The sequence below is a fragment of the Hyalella azteca genome, unplaced genomic scaffold (assembly GCF_000764305.2).
Source record: "Hyalella azteca isolate HAZT.00-mixed unplaced genomic scaffold, Hazt_2.0.2 contig4353, whole genome shotgun sequence".
Taxonomy (NCBI): Eukaryota; Metazoa; Arthropoda; class Malacostraca; order Amphipoda; family Hyalellidae; genus Hyalella; species Hyalella azteca.
This window is the reverse complement of record NW_025934572.1, coordinates 21,212-45,834: the sequence shown is the minus strand read 5'-3', so window position 1 is coordinate 45,834 and position 24,623 is coordinate 21,212. Positions and strand designations below refer to the sequence as shown.

General features: G+C 36.9%; 1 protein-coding gene across 1 annotated transcript in view; it reads right to left on the bottom strand.

Annotated features, from left to right (window-relative positions):
* The window catches only part of LOC108682148 (ras-related protein Rap-2b), a 46,618-nt gene that overhangs the window by 9,107 nt on the left and 12,888 nt on the right, over positions 1 to 24,623 (bottom strand). The window contains exon 2 of the mRNA XM_018171265.2: positions 3,451 to 3,522. The gene's annotated coding sequence lies outside the window, so the exon portion shown is untranslated. The remainder of the gene's footprint in view (positions 1 to 3,450; positions 3,523 to 24,623) is intronic.

The window sequence follows — 24,623 nt, the reverse complement described above, 5'->3', positions numbered from 1 at the left end:
GCTTCAGAAGAGATGAAAGAAAGACGCAAAGAAGTTCAAGGTTGACTCGCAAGTCTAGTTTTTCAGCCATCAATCGAAGAGGGTTTCGAATAAACCTTGTCTGGATCCCTGTTAAAAAAATACCCATTGGGTATTGGTGGACTGTACTCGTATATCTGGCGGTGATGGCCGTCTCGGAGTCGGGCTAGAATTTCAACAGAAGGCGCATATTCAGAAAATAACTGCCGTGCGATGCTCCAGAGATTCGCGGCGTTGAACTGGAGTAGCAGTTTTCAAAATTGTAACGACACTCACAATTTAAATGATTTCGTATATGAATGATATGATTTCAAATATGATTATATATGAATTTCATATATCAATGAAAAAAGAAGATATTCGGTTATTTGAAAACAGCTGAGTTTGAACATTTTATGAAAAAACTAGGATGATGAATTTCTCAACTTAAGGATTCCCTGTCTTGAGATAGTCGTATAATGCGGAGACAACACCGAAACTGAAGGCAGCATCTCAATTCGAAAATATTCTGGCCTTATAGCAATAATTGGGAGCCGATACATGCGATCCGATATTATCAGGAAATGTCATCTTCCCATTATTAATATTGAAGTTATGCAACAAAAAATTTATTATTAGCCGAGCTTTGCATCTAACTTGAGCTACCAAGTTGTAGGTACGTTTAGCCATTGTCTTTCTAAGAAGTTGCTCTGCACAAGAAAACTTAAATTGTTCGAAACTTCGTAACGGCTAACAAATATATAGCAGGCAATTGTCTGCTAATAAATATAACATGCGACAAAATGTCCTAGTATTTTTTATTTTAGCAGCGACGTTATAAGTACGATCAAAGAATTCTGTAGTTTCATCACTTTATATCAACGACTAGTCGCATCGTAAAACAGCATATATTCTCTAGTCATAACTTGGGGTAATTTCTCGTCCAATAAAGGTAGAGTGAAAACCAATATATCAGCTTTGGTAATATTTGATAATAACTCATATTTGAACCTCTTTGTATATGGGTGAACATTTTAGGTGCACATAAAATCCTGTCGTTACAAGGCGTCATACTGCTTAAAATTAACAACAAATTTATTACATCCGCATCGCAGTACTTAAAATTTATAAATATAATTGAATGCTTCATTCTGCAAATAAAAATATTTTCTTATTGCAAATAGCTATGAACTTTTGTCCATTATGCGGGTCAAGCTGATTCAGTTTGGCGCGGAAAAAGGCGTATCAGTGCTACGTCAGCTCAAACCTCGAGTAGTGGGTAAAAGTGTGTCACTATTTGAACTATGACAGGCTCATTTTTCTGAGCATTTACTGCATTTAATCCTTTCTTACATATTCATCCTTCATGTGGAGCTCTCCTGTACGTAGATACTGACGAAGACTCGTGGCTACTGGCGCTCGTGTAGCCGTCGATAATGCAGCTCTGTATCATCTTCTCAGCTCCAAACAATGCTGATTTCAGACCACTGATATCTAATATCACTCATGTGTTCATTTGATGTTATAGTTTGATTTAATGCAAAAATCCCAGCCAAATTTATCTTGCAAAACATTCGATATTATAATAATAAGGAAATAATATCATATATAAATTATATTTTATTAATTCTAATCAATAAATTTAATTATGTAATAAATGTAGAATATAGATTACTTAATAATAAAAAATAAAAAAACTCTTGAATTAGTTGTAAAGCGTGTGAAGTACTGCTAGAGAATTCAACACAAAGTTAACTTGACTCGTGATAGCTGGAGGTGAACTACGTAGGTGGCGGGAGTGCATGAGCGTTGTCAGCGCTGAACAAATTAAGGACTGAAAAGCACAGCTAGATATCGCATACGAAATTTAAAATCCTTTTGAAAATTGAATCGTTCGAGATGAATTCTTGTGCATGAAGTTGTTTACATTCATTTCAATGAAATTGGTAGTAAAAATATGCATTGTTCGAAAGAAATGGTCATAACTGCAAATGAGTCGACAATGCCTATATTGGTAATGCCATCCCATTAATTATTTCTAACAATATCTAACATTTTTGTGACTGCAAAATTGTTGGCAGTGGTCTTCTCCCGAACCAAACGATTCTCTTGCACTTGGCTTATTTACATCCATTTGCGCTAAAGATGCCCGCAGGGATGATTTCCAGAATACGGATCGTCTTTCGACCAGTCAATCAAGCTGCGTTCCTACAGCCAACGCCTCGTATTGGTCGTATTGGCTGGAAACGCCAATGCGCAGCCGATGTCTCCAAATATCCACGTCCAATTGTACCGATGATCGTCCAAATTAAGGTCACGGGAAGGAGGTTTCCAGAGGTGGGGCGGTCGGTGAGTCGAAAACTCTCTTCGATTCCGGACGCCAAAGAATGATAATCTGCCATAAATCGCGAAGAATATCATTCATTGACACCCGATATAAAAGAGGAAGAACCTGGCCCAGTGGGAGCAAGATGATCGAGGCTCTGAGGCGCAGTCATTTTTCTGTGCGTCGGGGCTCCCGCGCCGACAATTGGTGGCTGCTGACGATGACTGAATCGATCCATAAAACAAATGATAGGCCTGCTGATAATTCAGACTCGGTTGAGCAATAACGCGCGTGGCTGAAAAACTTATTGTTGGCCATTGGAGGAACCGCATTATCTTTGCCTCGCAATACCCTCCTAAACGCCAAGAATTTGAAAGGAAAATGTGCGTCGTGTGGCACAAAGGAGCAAAATAGAGTTGCTAATATCATGAAATGCGAAGTGCACTACCTTTGATGGCAGTCATACCAAAATTGGAAGATATTCGTTGTTTTTCACAGCTACTAGTTTTCGATTCTAATGATTAGTGATTGTATTTTCTTGCAGCAGGTTTTCTGAATGGTTGAGTTTAACGTCACAAAATGACCGAGTCTGGTAGCTAAAAATCGGTGTATAAATTAAACGATCGAATAATTCATTGGTGGGAACCATGGGACTTCAGTTCAAGGGTTCGCGGAGGTAGGGTGCAATATTGGACTAATGTTCGTCACCTTCCGGTCAAAATAATTCCAGAAAAATATATTTGATTGTAATTTCTAGTATCAGTTATGTCTTTACATAAGAAGAATTTTCCTATTCATCGTATATGTGCTGAGGAAAAAAACAACGGATAGAAACATGGGGTTGCAGCGGCACTTCATGCGTGTGTTAAGAGCGTAGCAGTCCGCGTCCGCGGCAAAACCGATTATGTTACTTAATCTTAAAATGCATTCATTGTTTCATTATTGTTGGTCGATATTGGCTCTGTCATGCTGTCAATATCACACAAATTATTCATGATGAAAGCAAAGGTCAAATTTATATTGAAAGCTAGCCGATTTTCCGCGTCAAGAGCTTCCTATGAACAACATAGGTTAAGATTACCTGCTTTATCGTTTAATTTACAGCAATATTGGCTTGATTTACTTACATTAAACAGCGTCCTGCGTCATGAAGGAAAGAAGATGCTGTGTAATATTACCAGGTGCTTTCCCAACACGACCTGCACAGAGAATCTTATATAAATAATCGTTTATGATTATTTTCGTTAAAATAAGGGAATCCCTAAAATTAAATGATTTAATTGCCTTCAGATATTTATAACGAACGACATTCAAAAACATGAAAAAATTATAACTTTACCTCCAAAACAATTTTGCGAAAATTACATTACTTTGGTCACCATGAGACAGTGCGTTATTATCTAAAAATTGTCTTTATGAAATCACGCAAGATTTAGAAGTTATATGCACTATCCTGAGGCCCACACTATCACCGTCACTATACTGGCTCCCGCTCACGTCTGTTGTAGAGGCAAGTACTGCTGTACTCGATGAAATTATTTACGTAGGGGGAGTTGCATTCACAACAAAAATGCTCTGCGAGTCGAGTTGCATTAAAAATTCTATTGAAAGAAACAATGGTCGTTACAGCGGAAAATTACACTTGTTACTTCAACTGAAGGGAATTGTTCACGGTGTGAAAAGGTCGGCATTTGATCGGAGCAATTTATGAGAAAACCAACATTATGTTTTGATGGGAAATACAGACGGAAGAAATGAAAATCCATCACTGTATTTCGATACGTGCATTATTTCGATTAATAATTAATAGTTATTTCGTCAATAGGAGCTTTCAAAAGTATCATTACTGAATACACAAGTAATAAGTAGTTACATCGTCAGCGATGTTTTTCAGAGAACATCTGTTCAAGGAATATGCTTTAAAACCTTAACAAATAAAGCGAGTGATTATTACTTTTTGTAGATAATTTTTTTTTGTATATATCAAAACATTTTTATATATACATGCAAAGTAATACACAAAAAAGCTGTACCCTTGATCTTTATTTTACAAGATGCAAAATGGCGTTATTTCTTCACTCTTCGTAATTTAAATCATGAGCACCAAAATTATTTTATTGCAAAACAAATCAAAAGTTGTAGACAATCGATGGCTCTCAGTTGATCGATATATATCCCGTATACATAGAAACTGACCAGAGTTCTTGGCCAGAGGCTTGGCAATTCATTTGCCAGCCACACGATATCGGAAATTTTGCTGTCAAACGCACGTTTTTAAAACAATCTCAATGGAAATTTTTTATCTATATACAGCTCTAGTCTTGCTCAAGTACGTAAATTTGAATCTATTAATTAAAATTCAATCCATTTGGCCTAGATGCACACAAATCTTATTCCTGACAAACTCAATACAATTCTTACGGAAGAAACTTGCCAATAAACGTTAAGCTAGAAGTGTACAGAAATCTAACGTTGACATTCCTCAAATTAAAATTAGTTTGCTTTAACGGTAACTCAATTCCGTTGAATATATTCCGCATATATTCCAGAAATAACTTATAATTGAAAAATATTCAAACAATAAAAATGCAACAACAATAAATACCAAAACAAGCACTTTATTTTATTTCATGTAAGCGCTGCAACGTCTGCTTTTATCTACACTGTGCAGTGTACATTTATGATGACGGGAAATAAAATGTTTCTGCGAATTTCAGCTTCTCGTCGCAACTGTTTCTTTAAATTTATTTTAATTGGAGCCATGCAAAGTCCTCGGCTTAGCCGGGCAGCTGCTCAGGCTGCATCAAAGCCGCTCGCAGCGTTGCATCTCTTCAACAAATCTTCCTTTTCAACTCTCCTCTTTCAACTGTTCTCCAGCACGTCTCCCCTGTCAACTCTCTTCCGTCACCTCTCACCTTTAGACTACGGTAGTCTTAATCAGCTCTCTCCCTTGTAAATCTTCCCTTTCAATCATTTCCTTTCAAATCTCCTCTGTTAATTCTCCTCTTTAAACTTTGCCCTTTCAACTTTTCCCTGTAAATCTCCCTTCTCAAATCTCCCCTTTTAACTCTCTTCTTTAAATTCTCCCCTTTCAACTCTCTCATTTGAACTCTACTCATTCAACTCTTCCCATTCAACTCTCTTCTTGCATTTATTCCGTTTCAACTCTCCCCCTACATCTTTCCTTTTCCCCACTCTCTCCTTTCAATGTTCGCTGCGCAATAGGTTCGCTGAATTAGTCATTTGCAGACAACTCACACGAGTGAGTTAACAAAGACATTAACGACAAATTCTGATTCGTTAGTCTTACGAATATTTCGACAATACATGGATCAAAATAGTCCGCTGCTACGAGTAGAAACAGCGAGCTGATGCTGGCTTTTACAGATGAAAGGCTCAGTGATGTGGACCAGCCTTTCTCGACGCCGCTCAAATCCCACTCGAAAGCATCCATTTCTGGCAATCCCCGTGGCTCAGGCTTCGATTGATTCATAGAATCAGGCCGGAGATTGGCAGAAATTGATTGTTATGTCTCGAAAAATAGTCAAAATTTTCAGATCTTGGAAATCAATGTATGGTGTCAAATGATCTAATTTTAAAGAGATTTTAGTCGCAGCAATTGATCATCAATTTACCACATATCCAATTTTTTTATTGCTTCAGCAAAATATTTTCTACCCACATGCAAGTGCGCCTGTAGCTTCTAATGTTTATTCTGCAGAGCTGGCTTTCTAAACTCCAATTAACACGGTAAACCACTCATGTCTTCCTTGGTCAATCGTAAATAGAATGGAACCCAAGTTCCGAGAAACGCAATGCCAACACAGACAATGTTACGTTGAACAAGTCACCCTAAACTTACCAAAATATATAAATAAATTATATTTTCACCAAAAAAGTTTTATGGATATAGTAACAAGGAGCTTTGGGGCCAAATATTCAATTACCTTTATATTTCCTGTGTTGCGATTGCTCGGTGATTAAACATGTTATTGGTGCGAGCTGCGGCCTGAGAAAGCGTAACTTGTGGCACTCCCTGCCACCGACACTGTCAGCCTCGGCCTCGCTCTCTCATGCACAATTGCTTTCACTATATATTGCACCTTGTGCGGGAGACGCGGCAGTGCTAAGCGTAGTGCTAGGCATGGTGCTAGGCACAATACTAGCACCGGTGCAATACTGCACTATTTCATCTACAAACGACATACTATTGGCTGACTGATAAATACTAAATTTTAGACATATTTTATGTCGGAAAATAGCAATAAAGTTAAAAAAATCGACTCCTTCCCGACAGTTCAAAGACTCCCTTCCCATTTTTATTTAAACTGCGATGAAAATTATGTAAGTCAAATGCTGTACGGCTGACACTTTTTGTTTCATTGCATGATAGAGCGTCGCGTATATCGTGCAGTTGGCAGTTTTTGTTTCGATTGCAAAGAGAGGCAACATAAAATGACTTATTCAACTGTTTCAACGGAGTTCTACGAGACTATGAATGAGATGAAAATACTAAAATACTTAATTCAACTGTTTTAACGGAGTTCAACAACTGTTTCAACTAAGTTGAACGAGTCAAAGAATGAAATGGAAACAAACTTGGAATTCTAGCCTAAAGTGGTACCGGAAGTGCCTCGCATTTCAAGACCAGGTATACCTGGAAATATAAATTGCCTGTAAATGTTGAATGGAGGTAGAGTCAGACTGGAACCGGAATTTAATCTGCCGTTGGAACGACCAAGTTCAAGGTTACCATGGGAACCATTGCTATTTCTGATGTTATTTCCGAGTCAGGATAAATTAAAGAGGTTTACAGAAAAATGATTTTTATGATATAATACCATATTTACTGCAGAATATCACTAATTTAGGAATTATTTTAGTTCGGATAAGTGTTTTAGAGAATAACTTTTGTAGCTAAATAGTTAAAGCGTTAGAAATTCGACCTTTAATTAGACCTAGAAACAACGTAGGAAACATGCTACGTAATATAAAACTTTTGCAGTTCTAAATTCCTAACCGCTGAACTGAAGTTTCGATATGTCCGCTCGTCGGCTGCCCTCGGACATGACGTTCCAGCCTGGAATAAAAAATTAGAGGGTCGTCCGAAACACAAGCGAGGGTGGTGACTTATGCGGAGAAAACAGCTGTGAGGAAATGACCTGAAGAAGTTAGTTGGAAGTGACCTGGTGAACTCGTTTTGCGACGGATGATGTTGCTGAGAGGACAAATTGTGCTGTGAATGGATGTATTATTTCAGAGGGAAAATGTCACTATGGTGACTATATCATTTCACGCCAATATCATTACATCATCTTGCGACGGATTATGCTGCCAAGAGGGCGAATTGCATTGTGAGTGCAATTGCATGAGTGGATGTGCTGTTCTGAGGGAAAATAGCAGCATGGGGAGAATATCAATACGTGGAAACATAGTATCTTGTTGAGATATCTTGTCCATTAATAAGGGAAATGTCATCGCGGTGAGGATACCATTACATGGTAAATTATCATAACTGGGAGAAATTACTCGGATCTCAATTAGTAAATTACCTGAGGTTTTTGTCATGGCAGTATTTCGCTTATTGGTATTATAGGTTTGTTTTTATTTCGATTCTTAATTACCGCATAATAACCTCAACACCTGCGACATGCACATTAATGTGGGTAAATCAATTAACTTTTCGGTGCAAGTGGCTGGAAATACTGATCATCAAAGAATTAATACGTAAAGCAGCCAAAAATAAACTTGTCTTAATGATATCTAAGTTCAATTTTGAAATGACGAGTTTGAACATAATCTACTGATAGTAAAATGTACGTGCTACTCATGCTACTCAAACAAGATCGCTTTTAGACTGAAAATATGCATAAATTTTGTTAGGCTTTAAATATATCCCTTTTTATCATTCTATGGAGTAGCAGACAGAACCAGAAGCAGCCATGGGCATCAGCTGCGCGACATGTCACTCATACACGCATAAGCTACGTGACATGTTATTCACACACGCATGAGCTACGTGACATGTTCCTCACACACGCATGAGCTACGTGACATGTTATTCACACACGCATGAGCTACGTGACATGTTCCTCACACACGCATGAGCTACGTGACATGTTACTCATATGAAATAATGAACGATGAGATCCCGCATTTTTTCAATGGGCGATAGATCCCAGGCAGACCAGTTTAACAATTGCAAAGGCAAGATTAACACAGCAGACGAGTTTGCGATGTAAAATCAATCTTCTTTTTATTAAGGTCGAGAGTAGTTTAAAATCAATACCGAGTTCGAATGAATACTAACCACAATATATATGATTACTATATATAAGGAATATAGGATGTCGAAGAGCTTCAATATCCATGTTTATGGTGAGTCAGGCATTCATTTTAGACCGATATTCTATGCCGAGCTCCATCATTCATCAGACGATCGCAGGTCGCAAGGTAATGAAAGTCAGATCCATCGATCGTGTGTATTAGGTATACACAACAAAACTGCAGAGAAAAGCGATAACAATTAACTAAAAAGAGGATAATAATAAAATATTCTTATATTTATCTTGATTTACGTGAAATAATCCGTATATTGTATTGATTTGTACGTATTAATATGAGCATTTAAAGATAAAATGTTATAACATAACATAACATAACATAGTGATGTCGGCTCTGAAGTGTAGGCCTGATGTGGCCTGTCGCCGATTCTTTTCCATTTCGTGCCTTGTTCATAAATCTAAACTCGTGTCATTTGACCGGATCTTTTCATGACTGGCGATAGTTTGAAGAAGCTACTAGACTTCCACCGGGTTCGATAAGGAGCTAGGCATTTCAAATCTGAACATATATTTTTCCATAGCTTTATCTAGTCTGTTCTTGAACGCGTTCATACTTGGAGCGCCAACGATGTCATCGGGAAGGCTGTTCCACATGTCGGTGATTCGAAGCGAGAAGAAATTTTGTCGCGTGGAGAAGTTGCAGCGCAATTTTTTTAGCTTATAGCCGTGGCCCCTGGTGTTGGTTCTTGTTTCAAATTCTAGTAACCCTTCTAGACCCTTCTTGTTTCAAATTCTAGTAACCCATTGCATAAAATTAAAATTTTATGCAATGACTTTGGCATCCAATATTTATGACTTGGATTGTTTTTTCTCATATCGATATTTTAATACTTTCATTTTGATATATAATTCATGTTCTTTCCTAAATTATTGACTTTGAGTCCGTAATTTTTGGAGGAACTCTTACCTCAGATCGTCTTTCTCGTCACTTTATTCTCGAGTCGATATTTTAATGCTTTGGTGATTCATCATCATAACTGAGTAAGAATTTCTAAAGATGCTGCGCGATAATTATATTATTATAAATAAAAAGCATAAACTTAGGACCAAGTCTTGTGCTAATTATAACAGGCGCTCGAGACCCAGAAATGGAGACCGCAATAAATAACTGGCCTATAAATTCATCTTCCTAGGTGTGTGTTATTTAAAAATTTCTACTATTTTTATACCGCATCTTTAATATTTGTGCGGCCATGAGCTTTGCGGGTTGATTTCTGTGTTAGCAGGTCCCGTAGGTCATCATGGCTTGTGGATATAGAAACAATTGGGTGAGTTTGCATGCGGGCTTCGCCACAGCGATAATAATATTTGCTTCTCTGGTATTGCGTTGCGCCCAACAAATAAATGAATGAAATTAAATTGCACGAATTAATGTTATTGGCCATGAAAATTTTCCCAAATCAATATTGCGCTTACTGCTAGACAATGCGTGCCCCTTCAATGAGAATCGCTGTTTGTGCTCTCTACATCAAAATTCATTAAATTGCTTCGAACTCGACTAGTCGATACATACTTGGTGCCTGCCACTCTGCCTTATAGCTCCACGTGCAGCTCTCCACAAGCAAAAAATAATAATTATTTATCGACGAAAGATGCTTTTTATTAGATGGAAACTCCCCGCCTATTGCTCCACGACTGAATTTCATCACATTACCCTAGCACACAGCAGCTTCGGTATGCATTGGATGTTTGTTTCTGGAGCATTGCTAGGGAAAAATGAGAGGCTTGACTTGACTCAAACTTGAAACAAAACGGAAGATCGGAGGATTATGGATTAAGAATGCTTTTTCCCAGTCAAATGTCGGAGTTTTTCAGAATCTATGAACAAGGTTCGCTGGTTTGGCTTGCTGCCGAGTTGCGATGGATATTTTTGCGGCGATTTTTCCTCTGTCAATAACTGTTAACTTTTTCGCCGTTGGAATAAATGAAGTCCATGACGGAATTGCAATCATCGCAAGGCATTTTGGCTGTATATTTTAGCTGATTAAATAAAAAGCAAGAATTTCTAATTCATTACTGTACTTAACATGCAACTCATTTTTCTCGATCATTTCGAAGGAAAAATTTCAAATGCAATTCATGCGGCAACGCATCTAAGAACAAGTAAGGGGGAGGGAAAGTTTTAGGGAATGTTTGCATTGACAGCAAAGAATGTTTCCATGGTCCACGAAACAACAAAGCATTCCGTAACTAAAGCATTGATCTGCTGATTCATGGAATTCTTTCTAGTAATAAAGTTAGAGTTTTTTGGTAGCCACATTCGCTAGCCTCGGAGGAACTTTAAATTGAAAAGAGCTTTCGTCGGTATCGAATTTGTTGTAACTCTGGATACTGTAGTATTCAGAGGTTTTGCTAACCTCTTTCCATTATTTTGTTAAACGGTGCTGAAGAAATTTCGCATGTAAATTCAAATGTTGATATTCTTAATAGAAAACCAATATAATATTAAACTGATTCCTAATAAAAAATTATTCTCAGATATTAAACAGACTATATCGCACTATATTGATGTAAGCTCACGTGAACGACTTGCCAACCGCAGTAATATATAAAAAATATATATGACGCGAGTTATTTCAAAGAGCAAGTACTTCTGAGAGGCGCAGTTGCTGCACCTACGCCGCAGTCGTGATGTACGCAGTTGTTTAGCCATTCAATACTGCGCTCAAAATATAAAAGCAAAACCATCGCTTAGGATATGAAATAAGCAATGAATCGAGTATGAGATTGAAGATCTTTAGTATATATCTATTGCGAGTTAGTTTATTACTTAATGAAGCAAAAATTTTAATTTAACTATTAATACGCAAATTTTACACAAAAAATTTAGAGAATTACAAAAAATCAGACGTGAACAGCCATTTTGCTCATATAATTTAAAAGTGATTTTAAAGCGAATTTATTGCGCTTGCCGACTATTTTTGATTATAAAGTTAATGAGAGGATGACTGCCAGTGTCTGGTCGCACTGTAAACAGAGACCGCGCTGTGCATGTAGCTTTTATCGCTAATATTAATTCTGTTCTCGAGGGCTTAATACATTAATACTGAACAGTTACAGTATATTCCTCTCGGCCAATAAAAGGACTAGATAAATAAATACTGATGACAAGAACAGTCACTGCCATTGCCGTATACTAGTAGTTGTGGTACACGCTGCAGCTCTCTGCCACGAACGCCGCAATTTGCGCTAAATGCAAATGCCGACAATTGTGCCGGTGGAGGCAATCCTGTGCACAAATGTAGCGATATTGCCTTACGTTTTGCAGAGGCCGTCTTCCAAAAGAAATTCTGAGCAAAACATTGGCCACCAAACGCCGATCATTGACTGGCCAGCTGTGCATAACATACACTGTACATTATGCATGGTTGACACTGTGTGAATGTCAGTATAATGAACATGCGGGTAGCCTGCATCGCCACAGCAGTGACAATGACTCTGCATGCAGTGCTGCTTTCTCTCCCCTGCATCCACTGACGCTCTCATCTCGTGAATAATAAAAGTTTTTATCTTTATATTCATATTTTTCCGTCGTCTTCTCTTCCTCTTTTCTACAGAGTTCATTGAGTAGGGATTAGCCAGTTAATCTCGTTCTATTTCTCCGGCATTTAGATGCAGAAGATATTTTCCGTTGAAACACATCAATCTTTCGTAATAAGTTCAGTGCAGTTTCCTTGTGTTTTTTTTTCTTGGCATAAAATATGCAAAAGGTTCCCATTTTGTATTTATACTTAAAAAACGATCATCTTTTGAGCAATCTCAAATGAGTAAACAATAATTTCCGGGACAATTTTCCTAAGCTGGTTTATAAACTTTCTGTTTTCAAATTTTTCTCGTCAATTAATTTCAAAATTCGAATATAGGTGCGATTAGCTACCACAATTCATTTTGAAACCTTTCTAAAATTCCAGATAATAATTTCTCAATGAACGAAACCTCGGGTAAATACGGTAGTGCTCACTTCTAAATTAATTTTTTGAGGTTTTTATAGAAGTTTATTTGAGTTTAGCTTTATATTTGACCTGCTCCGGGTACGACAGAAGCTCAAAGGGATAGCGGAAGCTTTGAAGATGACAGCTGACAAGCGTGAGGGACAAGCTCATTGATATTTCTAGTAATTACTAGCAATATTTAATGTTCGATTTTCCGCACGCTAAGTTGATAATTCAATGTTATTTGCAGCAGATTGAGTGGCGGATCAAAGCGACGAGTTGAGCGATACGCTACTAATTAAACGCGCTATAATTTGCTTACTTAATGATCCTTCGTAACTACCTCTGCAATACGATTTTATTTCAAAATCATATGGTAACCGGACGTGTGAATTTGTTGTTTATCAAGCTGACTGTTATAGGAACAATTCGTTTCGCGTAGAATAACTTTTATCTGTAAAACAAGCTCGCTATTTAATCTCACAACATACGCTATTGATGGGAAATTCGAATTGAGACATCATCACGTCAAGAAACGGCAGCATTAAGACGTTTGTTGTTGAGATTTTGTATGATTATAATTGTTTATGATAAAATCCCTTCGTTATATACGCGTTAATATGAGTACATGCCAATATGACAACCTGTAATCGTTTAAGCAAAATACCAAATAATAGCATTTTCTCAAAAATAAGTTAAGCGAAACCAAAAGTTAGCCACTAAATTCCAAACACTTGGAGCTCCCTTGAACAAAGCGCGGGGTACACAAGAAGTCATCGCTCAGTAGAAAAGTGATTATCAAAGATAGCGTGGCCTGGGGCTGCTACGTTCGAAACACTTTATAATTAATAAGGATGTATCAAAGCAGAGCTCACCTGATGGCACGGCGAGTCCCGGCGTCTGTTAAACATGGCCACTCGCCCTCCTGGTGAAAGGCCGTGAAAAACTACCAAACTTTTGGCAGTTTTGGCAATTAAATTCATCGTCGTTTGCATCTCGTTGTCGGAGCGCAGAAATGAAATTCTGAAATCCTTGAATCGCATTTTCCAGGGAAGGAGCGAAGGAAGGATTTACGCGATTTTTTCGCCTACAATTACGGAATTCAACGCAGGAAATTACGGACAACGGTGGAAATATAGCAGACTTTCGAGAATATTGAAGCTTTGAGCGACTTAATTGAGTTAATATTCGCTAGTGAGAGATCCCAATACAGCCTGCTAAAAAAATAGATAACAATGTTTACCAGACCAGTTTCCCGGCCAAGACCATTAATTTCCAGAATTGATCATCTTAAAAAGTCTTTGCGTCGCTTGTTGGCAATGTTTTATAAATTAAGTTGACGACAGCGTTACAATGGTTAAGGTTGTGTTCGCGGCCGCGTTGGTTCTAGCAATGCCAGCTGCGCAGACGTTCGCTTCATATAGGCGTCCTGAGAGCCGTTATCAATTATTCGATATCGTCAACTGTACGTCACCAGCGTCGCGTGTCACTAACGAGAGACGAGCAAACTTGGTTCACTTAGCCCTTAATCTATATATATGCTCAACAGGAACTCTAATTTTTATTTTATAGTAGATAGAAAATATTATTTAGACGATATTTAAACGCACGGGGCAATGAAATGATGGATTTTCGTTGAGATCCATTTATCCGCCTCAATGTCTTTTATGAAAAAATTTAAATAATTGACGTATTGTGTACGTGTGAGAAAATAATTTGTAAATTCTTTTTTTTAATATTTAAAATTGCATATATTTTCCTTATAATTAGTGCAGAAAATAAAAACGATGTATTGAGTCATTTGATCAAGAAGATACGAGTGTACAAAACCTTTTCGCAGAAAACCCAGTCGAGTTCGTTGATGTTCGATCTCTACTATCAACAACGAAATGCATGGCACTAATACTACCAGTCAAGAGAGCCTGGCATTACTTAATACACTAATAACTACTTCATCTGCTAATATGATCAATGTTTGATAGGAATTTAGTTTAGACTGAGGTGATAACTTGCCTTAAACATATCACTCAATATCTATGCCTCGCATATGTTAATATCGTGACCAGGAACAAACATATCATAATGGGTATTTTGCGAGTGCATAAACATCATACAGCATCTGATAAAAGCTTGTCAGTCATGTTGAAGCATATGGTATATACTGCATGTTACATCAGTCATGCTGAGATCCCTAGAACACATTTTTATCTTGCCTACTTACGAAAGTTAATTTCAAGTAAAACATCAATGGCGTCGACGTAATGGAGACAAACACGCATCACCTGATAACGTCTCGTGTGCCGTGTTTGAGCTACTATTAGAACATTTCCTATACAAAATTTACCATAAAACATTTCCCTAAAATGCCGTGCAATAGAGACAAGAAATGCCCGACTAATTCTCGACCTGTTGTCAATCTGATAATTTTAATTATCAGAATTTTCCAGTGAAAAGTTCACTTTATAGTTAAAATCTCCAAATTCCAGAAAAATTCTCTATTTCTAGTGCGAGTGTCAACGCAGATGCTTCTAGCGATGGCAGACTGAAAAATTAAACGTATATTTTTTCAGCAGCACTGAGCTTCAGAAAATATATTATTTATAAATGAGGCGTCGGATGGTTAACTTTGGCGAGATATTCTTGCCAAAATGTATTTCTTGGCATAAACTTAAAGTGAATTTGCGAGTAAAAAGCTTAGTGCCCATGTAGTCATGCGGTACATGAGAGTGAGTACATTTCAATTTATCATGGCATGGATTCTTAATGAAAAATACATTCGTATCAATCTGTTTACACGAGACCTAAGTATAGATTCATTGCTATGCCAATTATTTCCATAACAATACTCATGAATAGAATTTAGGAAATTTTCTTGAAATTTAAAAGCTCTGTATGGAATCAGTCAGTAAACATAAGCTTGTTAGTTAGAAATAAGTTGATAGAGGCCATAGGTCTTCAATATTGTCCTAACACAATCGATTGATATCGTTGAAAGCATCGAGCGACAGAGCGCCTTTGTTTCACCCTCGCCTAATTAGTTCGACAACAAACTGTCAAGTTAACGCGATACCATAAGTGGTTAGTCGTCGGAATCAACACGTGCAAGCTTTTTCTTAGAAACTTTATTTTTTATCTCAAGTTTAGTTAATTTCATCCAATGTGTGGCTTGTAGATGCAGAAAGTGCATTAAAAAATCAGTGAGAGGAAAGAAGTCAGCAATTCAGCAGCAAACTCAACCTGTTACTAAGAGCAAACTGTTACTAAGAGCAAACTCAACTTGTTACCAATCGTATTTCCTGTTACTAAATACATTGGACAGCCGAAGCCAACTACGTGGGAAGTTCGTTATTTCACGCGCTGGTATTAGTTTATTTATTAAAATCGAACACACGATGTCATTCCGTATTAATACAGCCTTCCTACGAAGCATAAGCGTGTCAGGGTACCTTCGACTTGTAACATTGAAATGATGCAGGTTTTTGATGATCGAGTTAACTGCGCGACTATCATTAGGCTGCAGTGGAGAAACTCGTTTAAATCAAACATTACATTATTACATTATTGTATTAATATATTATTGTATTATTATATTATTGTATTATTATTACATTATCGATCGTCGCATGTGTTGCGACGCTGCTGCCGGCTGGCGTCCAGCCGTCGGTTGGAGTGCTTCATCTGGTCTGCTGCCACGACTGATAAGCAGGCAGTCGTGCTCTGCAATAGTCTAATAGTCGTGCTACTAATATCGTCTTATGAAATACTAAAAACATTCTGGCAGTCAGGTCTAATTGCTCTATTCTTTGTTTCATTTGCTCCGTATCGTACGGTTTTTTAATCTGATGTATATGGTTTTGTCCAACGAGTGTTCACTTTATTTTAGATTGCACAATATTGTTCCTTACAGAATTATATTTCAAAATACCTTTCGGAGTGCCTAGACAAACGCTAAATTAATAGATGCGGTGGAGAAAAGACTTCGAAACGAGTTTGTTACACAGTATTTGATCCAATCTGCTTCAATTTCTCAATCCAATCTCAATCCAATCCAATCTGCTTCACTCTTTGAATTGTGAATGATGTTGTTGGCTGCCATGCTTCATGTATACTTTGCTGGAGATCAGCTGAACTCTGCACTAAGAAAAATTTATGGCATATTGTCTAAATATTGACTCACTTTCACCTTTCACCTTACTCATTTTGCTTGAGTATAGGGCAGAGCCGTGAGTGAGATCAACATGTTATATATATTATAGTTCCGGGATAATATAATTGCGATGGTAACAGCCGCGTTTCGAGGCAAATATTTGACTTTCTATATTAATTAATATCGTAAATGTGCTGGGCGAATTATTTCACATTTAAAAAGGTTGTTTTCATTGCTCTACAATAAATGTTGGCGCAGTGGTTCTGCTCAAAAGTTGGATAAGCACTAACAAAGTCAAATAAAAGAAGTTTTAATAAATAAAAGTATTTTTCATAAGCACTATCTATAATATCACCAGCAGCAAGTGCTGATTTTGTCAATATTTACGGTAAAATTTTAAATAAATAACGTAACATAAGATATCAATGAAGAAACCTGAAGCTCAAATGATGTCAAAGCGCGTCATACTCGCTGCATTAGATTCAGAATAAAATTGTATTTATTGTTTCGTTTCAAAAATAGTTTTATCGTTAATTTCCAATTCTCTTTGAGGCCATTGTTGCTGTGTAATCCAATCCGATGCTAAGAATGCCATTTTCCAGGAAGATGTTGCTGAAAAATTGATAACGGACCGACACCCGGAAGAAATCTATTGAATAGAAATGTGCTGTTATAGACCGCACGTAATTTAGAATTGTCCAGGTCTTATTTCTAGGATAAGAAGAGTGTTATTGCATGGGCCTCGACAATCAATTTTGTTAGAGAATTACGATTGAATTTTCAATTATTTTTGTTTGAAAGCAGGGAAAGTATGCCATGTTTTATTATATAAAGAGAGGAGAGGCTTCTCACTGCTGCTAATGCAATTTCACAATGCAACTGAAATCTAAATAAATTTATTCCAGGAATCTATAGTGGTTCTGATTGTACAAGGCCAGTACTACGTATATATGTATGTACGTGTTTCTCACTCTGCGTGGTCTCTTCCAGTAAACAATAGCCTGAGTATTATTTACATTTAGTAGTAGCCTGAGTATTAATCAAATTAAGTAGTAGCCTGAGAATTAATCAAGTTAAGCAGTAGCCTGAGTATTAATCAAATTAAGTAGTAGCCTGAGAATTAATCAAGTTAAGTAGTAGGCTGAATATTAATCAGGTTAAGTAGTAACCTGAGTATTAATCAAGTTAAGTAGTAGCCTGAGTATTAATCAAGTTAAGTAGTAGCCTGAGTATAACTTACGTTGAGTAGTAGACTGAGTATTACTTACGTTTAGTAGCCTGAGTATTTGTTGAGGAGTTCAGAGCATGAAGACAAGAAGCGACGCCTAATAAGTCTAACGGTTCTAAGGAAAAGATTCTACATTATCTTGCCGCGCATCCGGTGTTCAATAAATTGGTAAGCGCGCCTCAGGGTGCATTGAACTGAGAAAAATAAATGAGCAATCGAGTTAAAAATGAAATAATTTCCTTCTAAAACTTTAAAATCACTTAAAACTTAGTTAATGAGATGGAAGTTTGTAAATGAATTAAAGGGATAAATTGGGCATAAAATAAGATACATAAATCTTCTTCGCTGTGAGCTCTAGCATTACTTCAGTTTTCAGTCATATATTTTTGAATGGTTTTCGTTGTGCGTTTGCTTAAAGTTTGATTAGGAAAATACATTAACGAAATGGATTTGTAATACTATTTCAAACTTCTGAATCATTAGTTATTTGAAAACAAAATAGATTTCTGATTTGTTCCGCGCAATTTTATTGGGATATAAAAATTTCATCTTTCCTTCTAATTTCGCAACGGGAGTTGAATTAGAGTTCGCACTTGTTTGCACTTGAATTTACATAAGAGTCTAGTTTGCGCTTGTCTTTCTTTAAAAACCCTTTACTTTAAATATTTTTAATGAGATTAAGGAAAGCGGGATTCTCAAATCTCAATAACTGTCCACCCAAACCACACTAGCTTAGGTGCTACAGAGTAATTTTATCAGACTTTCATATTTTACATCGCTTCAACGGAACAACTCTAGCTTCAAGTTGAACAACTCGGGCTTTCGTCAACACAAATAATATATACGTTCATTTTTATTAACGAGTTTTAATTTTTGAGATCGTTTGTAGGTCAGTTTTGCTAAGCCAATCCAATTTAAATCGAAGAAAATACGAACAATTTTTTTTATTCGCAGACCTGCACAGCAAAGGCGACCAGAATAGAATATTTTACGATGCAAGACTGGCTGATCTTCGCTGTAAAGCTCCGCAAAAAAACACATCGCATGCAAACCATAATTTCCCACCTGATCGATGCAATTGTTCCACTAATGTTGGCCGCACAGGGTATGTGATGATGAACAATATCATAGAAACTAACATTTGAAATCCCCGCATGATCGCAGTTGAGCTAATCTCTCGGTAATTGCTGGCTCAGCAGGAATAATGCGTGGGCTGTAATTAGTCCGCGCCAGGTTAACACAGAGCTACGAAATAAGTCCATTAGTATAAGCGCTCACTTATTTGCTTTATCAACTGTATACCCATTCGGCCATGTGTTTATTTCACACCTCTTTGCCAATTCCATCTTTGGCGATGGATTGACCCATGCCCCATTACGTAAGGGGTATCTCTCCATGGCAGAGTTTAGTTCTAGTGAGTGACAGCACTAGCTAGTCTCATTCTTCATCATGGTAACGGGAATACTTCATAATCGAAGAAAAAACTGCAATTCACTAAAACATCCGCTAATATAGGAGTCAACGTCGTATCATAACGTGGATAACTGTGCTCAGATTGAAATAGGCAAATTTCGTCAAATTTTTTTAAGTCAGGTAAAAAATTCGTTTCAAGTGCATGGGGTACGGTTTACTTGATCTATAGTTCTTCTAATCAAGTTAAAAACGCCCGTGGAGTACAAAAACCAACAACATCTCAAGATCAATTTGCAATGAAAGGGATATTTTTTATTTTTTTCGTGAAATGGGTTGAGTTCACATTAAAAGAACAATGAATAGTCAAAGTCACAGAACTATTTAGTCAGCAGACCATTCATTGTATATCACCTAGGCGTTCATTGAAGATTCGATAGTTGTATATTTGCGCATTATATAAATATACTATATGTATAATATAATATAATATTATAATTATATATAATTTATCATATATAATATAATATATAATCAATATACACACAATAAAATTTTCTTTCTCCAGCCTAGATTTGAGTTGCAATTCACAGGGATATCACTGTGCTTCCTACGCGCCAGAAACTGAGAGGGCAAGCCTCGCGTTTAATATTCGAGAGGAAACCTGCAACAAGTAAACAGAGATCTGGCGTAAAATTGAAGATAATTGAAAACGACGCCAAATGCTGAAATGAGGCTAAATGTGGAGAGCGGCTATTGCATGAGGTAAACAGCGCTCAAAACGTTTTTCTAAATTAGATGCAATCGTTATAAGTACGCCAGCAAAAATTTTCTGGAATTTTTAACAATGTTAGGCCAGTCACTTTTTTAATTTTTTAGTAAATCACTTTGCACCACTATGAATTGCAATAAACTGAATTTGAATTAACACATGCCAATTTTCTTGCAATCTGTGTTGATAAAATATTTAAATTTTCGTTCAGTCAACGAACCTCAATAATTAAGATTTATTTAATGATTGTTACAATTAAAAAAACCGCATATCCCAGCAAATTTTTAACGTAATTAAAATTAATATTAATAAAAAATTTAGTAGCAATTATTAAAGTCATTGAATCATGAATGTAGAGGTCAATGAATGACGATCATTTTTATACATATATGGCATTAAAAAGTCGCTATTAGGGAAAAAGACATTTTATCAGTTTAATTATTGTTTATCATATTTAAAAAAAACAGACATAGCTATAACGCCATCTAATCCTAAAACTATAGCCATAAAATTAATAGATAAATATCTTAAATATCGTAAAAACTGAATTTGAATGGCATTCTAAAACATACAATTCGTTTTCCATTCACCCTTCTAGGGAAAAATGAACGGCGCACATAAGGAATGATCACAAGAATTTTCATAGAATATTGAATTATTTAATTTAAGATTATATCGCTACGTTATAAATCTTACACCTGCTACCCTGAAGCGTCTTTAAGGGGAGCGTCTACCCTAAAATTGAAAAATTTCACTTTTTCGGTTTTTCTACTCATTTTAAAGCTGGCATTCTGCCCTATCCAACGGTACCACTGCCATCTCTGTACGTGAATTTTTACTTACATGACGGCTCTTTAACGGGGGGCGGGTGGGGGAGTTCCTTCACTAATTAGATACAAGGTAATTACCTGCTGAGCATTTTAAATATAGTTTTTACTTGAGTTGTACTGCAGTTATTTGCTTAGTCTCGTCCTAAAGCTGACATTCTGAGCTTTTCAACGATACTACTGCGATCAATGTACGTGAATTTTTACCTACACGGCTTCTCTTTAAAGAGGGGTGGGGGGTGGAGTTCCTTCACAAAATAGATGGGAGGTAATTCACTCGCTAAGACTACATATATCGGCGTATCTGGCATCAAGGCTCAGTTACCCTGTTCGCTTCGTACGGAGAGGTGTGCTGCAAGTCGCTGCTAGCATCCTTGAGTGGAATTAAGCTGCAAAAGCCTGTAGTTTGGTCTCTATGCTACATTGAGTGACTATTTCAAGGCGCGCGGAACTTTGTCGCGCTGTCCTGAAAAGTTCAACTTTTTGTAACGGAAAACCTATCTCCTCCTAGAGTTTTGAAGCTACAACAATGAGACATATATCATTCGATTTGCATAGGAGAGATCTACAGAATTGCGTATGGATTTTTGTTATTTCGTTATAGTTTGAGAAATATTTGGCAAAAAGGGGGGGGGGGAAGGGGGGAAAAATAAAAAATTTTACGAAAAATGACCCCACATCCACAAAAATTAGAATTTCGAAAAACGTATACGCAATTTTATAGATATGGTCTTTACGCATCGAATGATATGGCTCTCAATGTTGTAGCTTGAAAATCCTAGGAGGAGATAGATTTCTTGAGGACCCCCTTTTTTGCCGTTTTCTATGAATTTCACGTTTTCTATCAATTTTTGTGGAAAATTGACACGAACAAAAAAGTCTTAAATTTTTGTTTTACATATGTGTACCAAGTTTCAAAGAAATCCGTCCGTAAATGAAAAAGTTAGTTTTTGACCCAGACGCTCCCCTTAAGTGATTAAAAAAAAGCTGATTTGTGCCATAACGACTGCAATTTGTTTTATTAAATATTATCCATCAAATTCGTTCGTAGTGAGTGTTTTAAATTGGGCGTGAGTCAGTGACGGTCAACCCACGTGTACTGAATGGCAATAGATGCATCAACAGTTTAATCGCCTGACTGAAGAAAAATTGATAGTCAACTCTGCAACTTAATGTACTCAGGTGCCAGTTGATATCAATGGAATATCACGCAACCTTCACAATTCACAACTTCTTATGCGTCACCAGCCACGCATGAATCCGTTCCAGACCGATCGAGATTTGCTGTGGATATAATAGAAGCTAACCCAATCCAAATTAGGCAATCGAGTTTGGAAACATGATTTCAAGTTTTAGGCACGATTAGATTTGGATTTAAAATATTGTATGCTACAATTGAGAATTATAGATTTCAATTCAACGACAACTAGCCAAATATAAGGAAAGTGGATACATTTGTGGATTTGATAAGTGGATTTCTACCGCTCTGCATTGACTGAAATCTCGCACGGTTCGTAATGATTCGCAGCGAAGAGCGGCCTCCACCAGACGCAATTATGCCGAGCCTAACGAGTTATTTATCCGCCACTGAGCTTGACTCAGAAGCTAAATATTTGCCGATAACGCACTGCAGAAAACCTGCCAAGTCACCCACGCAACAAAGCCTTTTAGGTCCTTTTCGCCGAATACTTTGATGTGTTCTCAAAAGAGCGACTTCAAAGTGAATGGTAAAGCTCGTGCCAGAAGCAGCTTAATGCGTTCCAACTCAATCATGGGCACCACTAACCTAGATTTATATTTATTTTAGCATGTGTCCAATATGGCTTTTCTCGAAAACGAACCAATATTGGAAGCAATTTTATTCAAATATTAAAAGTGGTATTGCTTTCGGGGGGGCAAGATAACCTTTACCAATCATGCCGTGCAACTTGTATAATACTGTGTGTCATACTTAATCAATAACACATGAATTTGCCAATAAAGTAAGAATTTTTCAAGTTACTAGTCATTGTAACAAATTTATCCCATATGCATAATGATATATTTATTGATATTTATGCTCTTTCATATCCCAGGAGCTTTTGATTTTTATTAATCTATATTTTATTGGATTGTCGATTTTTACACTCACGTCTTCTGCCAATTATCATTAATTTGATAAATTTTATGAAGCTGGCGTTTCATTCACGAGCGGAAAATTTAAATTTCTTTATCGTCTGGCTCACAAGCTTTGTCTACGTGTGGTCACGCTGTAAACTTGTCTCATTTTACGGTCGCATGGCAATAGTTTCCATTCATGGTTCAATCGCAAACTTTTTCATACGTAGTCGAACCGCGAACTTGGAAAATTTGCATATGACATGTCTTTTTAGCGCATTTTCTCATATATGGAAAAAATACCCCATTGTGCTCGTCATGTCTGTCCGTCTGCTCGTCCGTCCGTCCGTCTGTCTGTCCGTGACTTCACGTTTTTGTCGACGAGAAAATGCACTCTCTGTCACTCACTGCAGTGAGTACTAATGTTATATTTTTTATTTCTATGGCATAATTTCATCTCTATAGTATAATTTCATTTTCTTATCTTACAATCTCATGCTATTGAATAATTTCATATCTGTGGCTAAATTTCTTAATATTTTCTTACATATGTCGAATGAGCAATGAAGTTCTAACGCTTCATAAGGTAACAAAAAAAAAATATTAAAGTTAATCTCGTTCTGTGTTTTTTTTTTCATACACATTTAAAATACTTTTTGGCATAATTGAGCACGAATTATTGAATAAATTTTTGATCAATAATAATAATTACTTATTTTGCATTTAATAATTAGTTATTTTGGTATTAGTTAATGTAATATTAATATATGTATATATTTAAATGTCTCTATATCGAATCGCTTAAGACTCCGCATCAATTAAACTTTGGAAACCAGTGCTTAAAGTATTATTTATTGACATTTCTCTCTTATGTGTAATCTAGTAACGTATAGTTCAAGAATGCGGAAATGTAGCCTGAATTGCTTGCTATTTGAGCAAATTTATTTTGCAAGGGACATTCATGCCGCCGAATTCCCCACTAACTTCTGTAGGATGCCAGCCTGATGTCGTTCCTAGGGGAGCGCTGCGGAATTAATTGCGCGGTTAAGAGCAAGAGTGAGTTGCAATCCTAGAAGATGGAAATCTAAGAGGTAATGGTAATCTAAGAGAAGCTGGTAATCTAAGAGAGATGCTGGCAACGTAAGAAAGGGGCTGGTAATCTAAGAGAGATGCTGGCAAAGTAAGAGAGGGGCTGGTAATCTAAGAGAAGCTGGCAATTTAAGAAATAAGCTGGTAATCTAAGAGAGATGCTGGCAATGTAAGAGAAGGGATGGCAATCTAAGAGAGAGGCAGTCAATTAAGCGTGGCGAGCACAACATCGTTGTTCAATTGCCGTGTTTGCAGGCGATGTTTGAACAAGATAGGCCTAGTAAATTGAGGCGGTGTGTTCCGTGCTAACAGCTGCTCGCACCTTTATTGTCGTAACCTTATCTTCACGCTGGTGTAATAAGGTCACTCGGGTCACATTTATTGCATCACTACATCACGCTAATTGATAGCAAATCCAGCTGAATATTTATTCCCTTTATGAACACAAACCTCG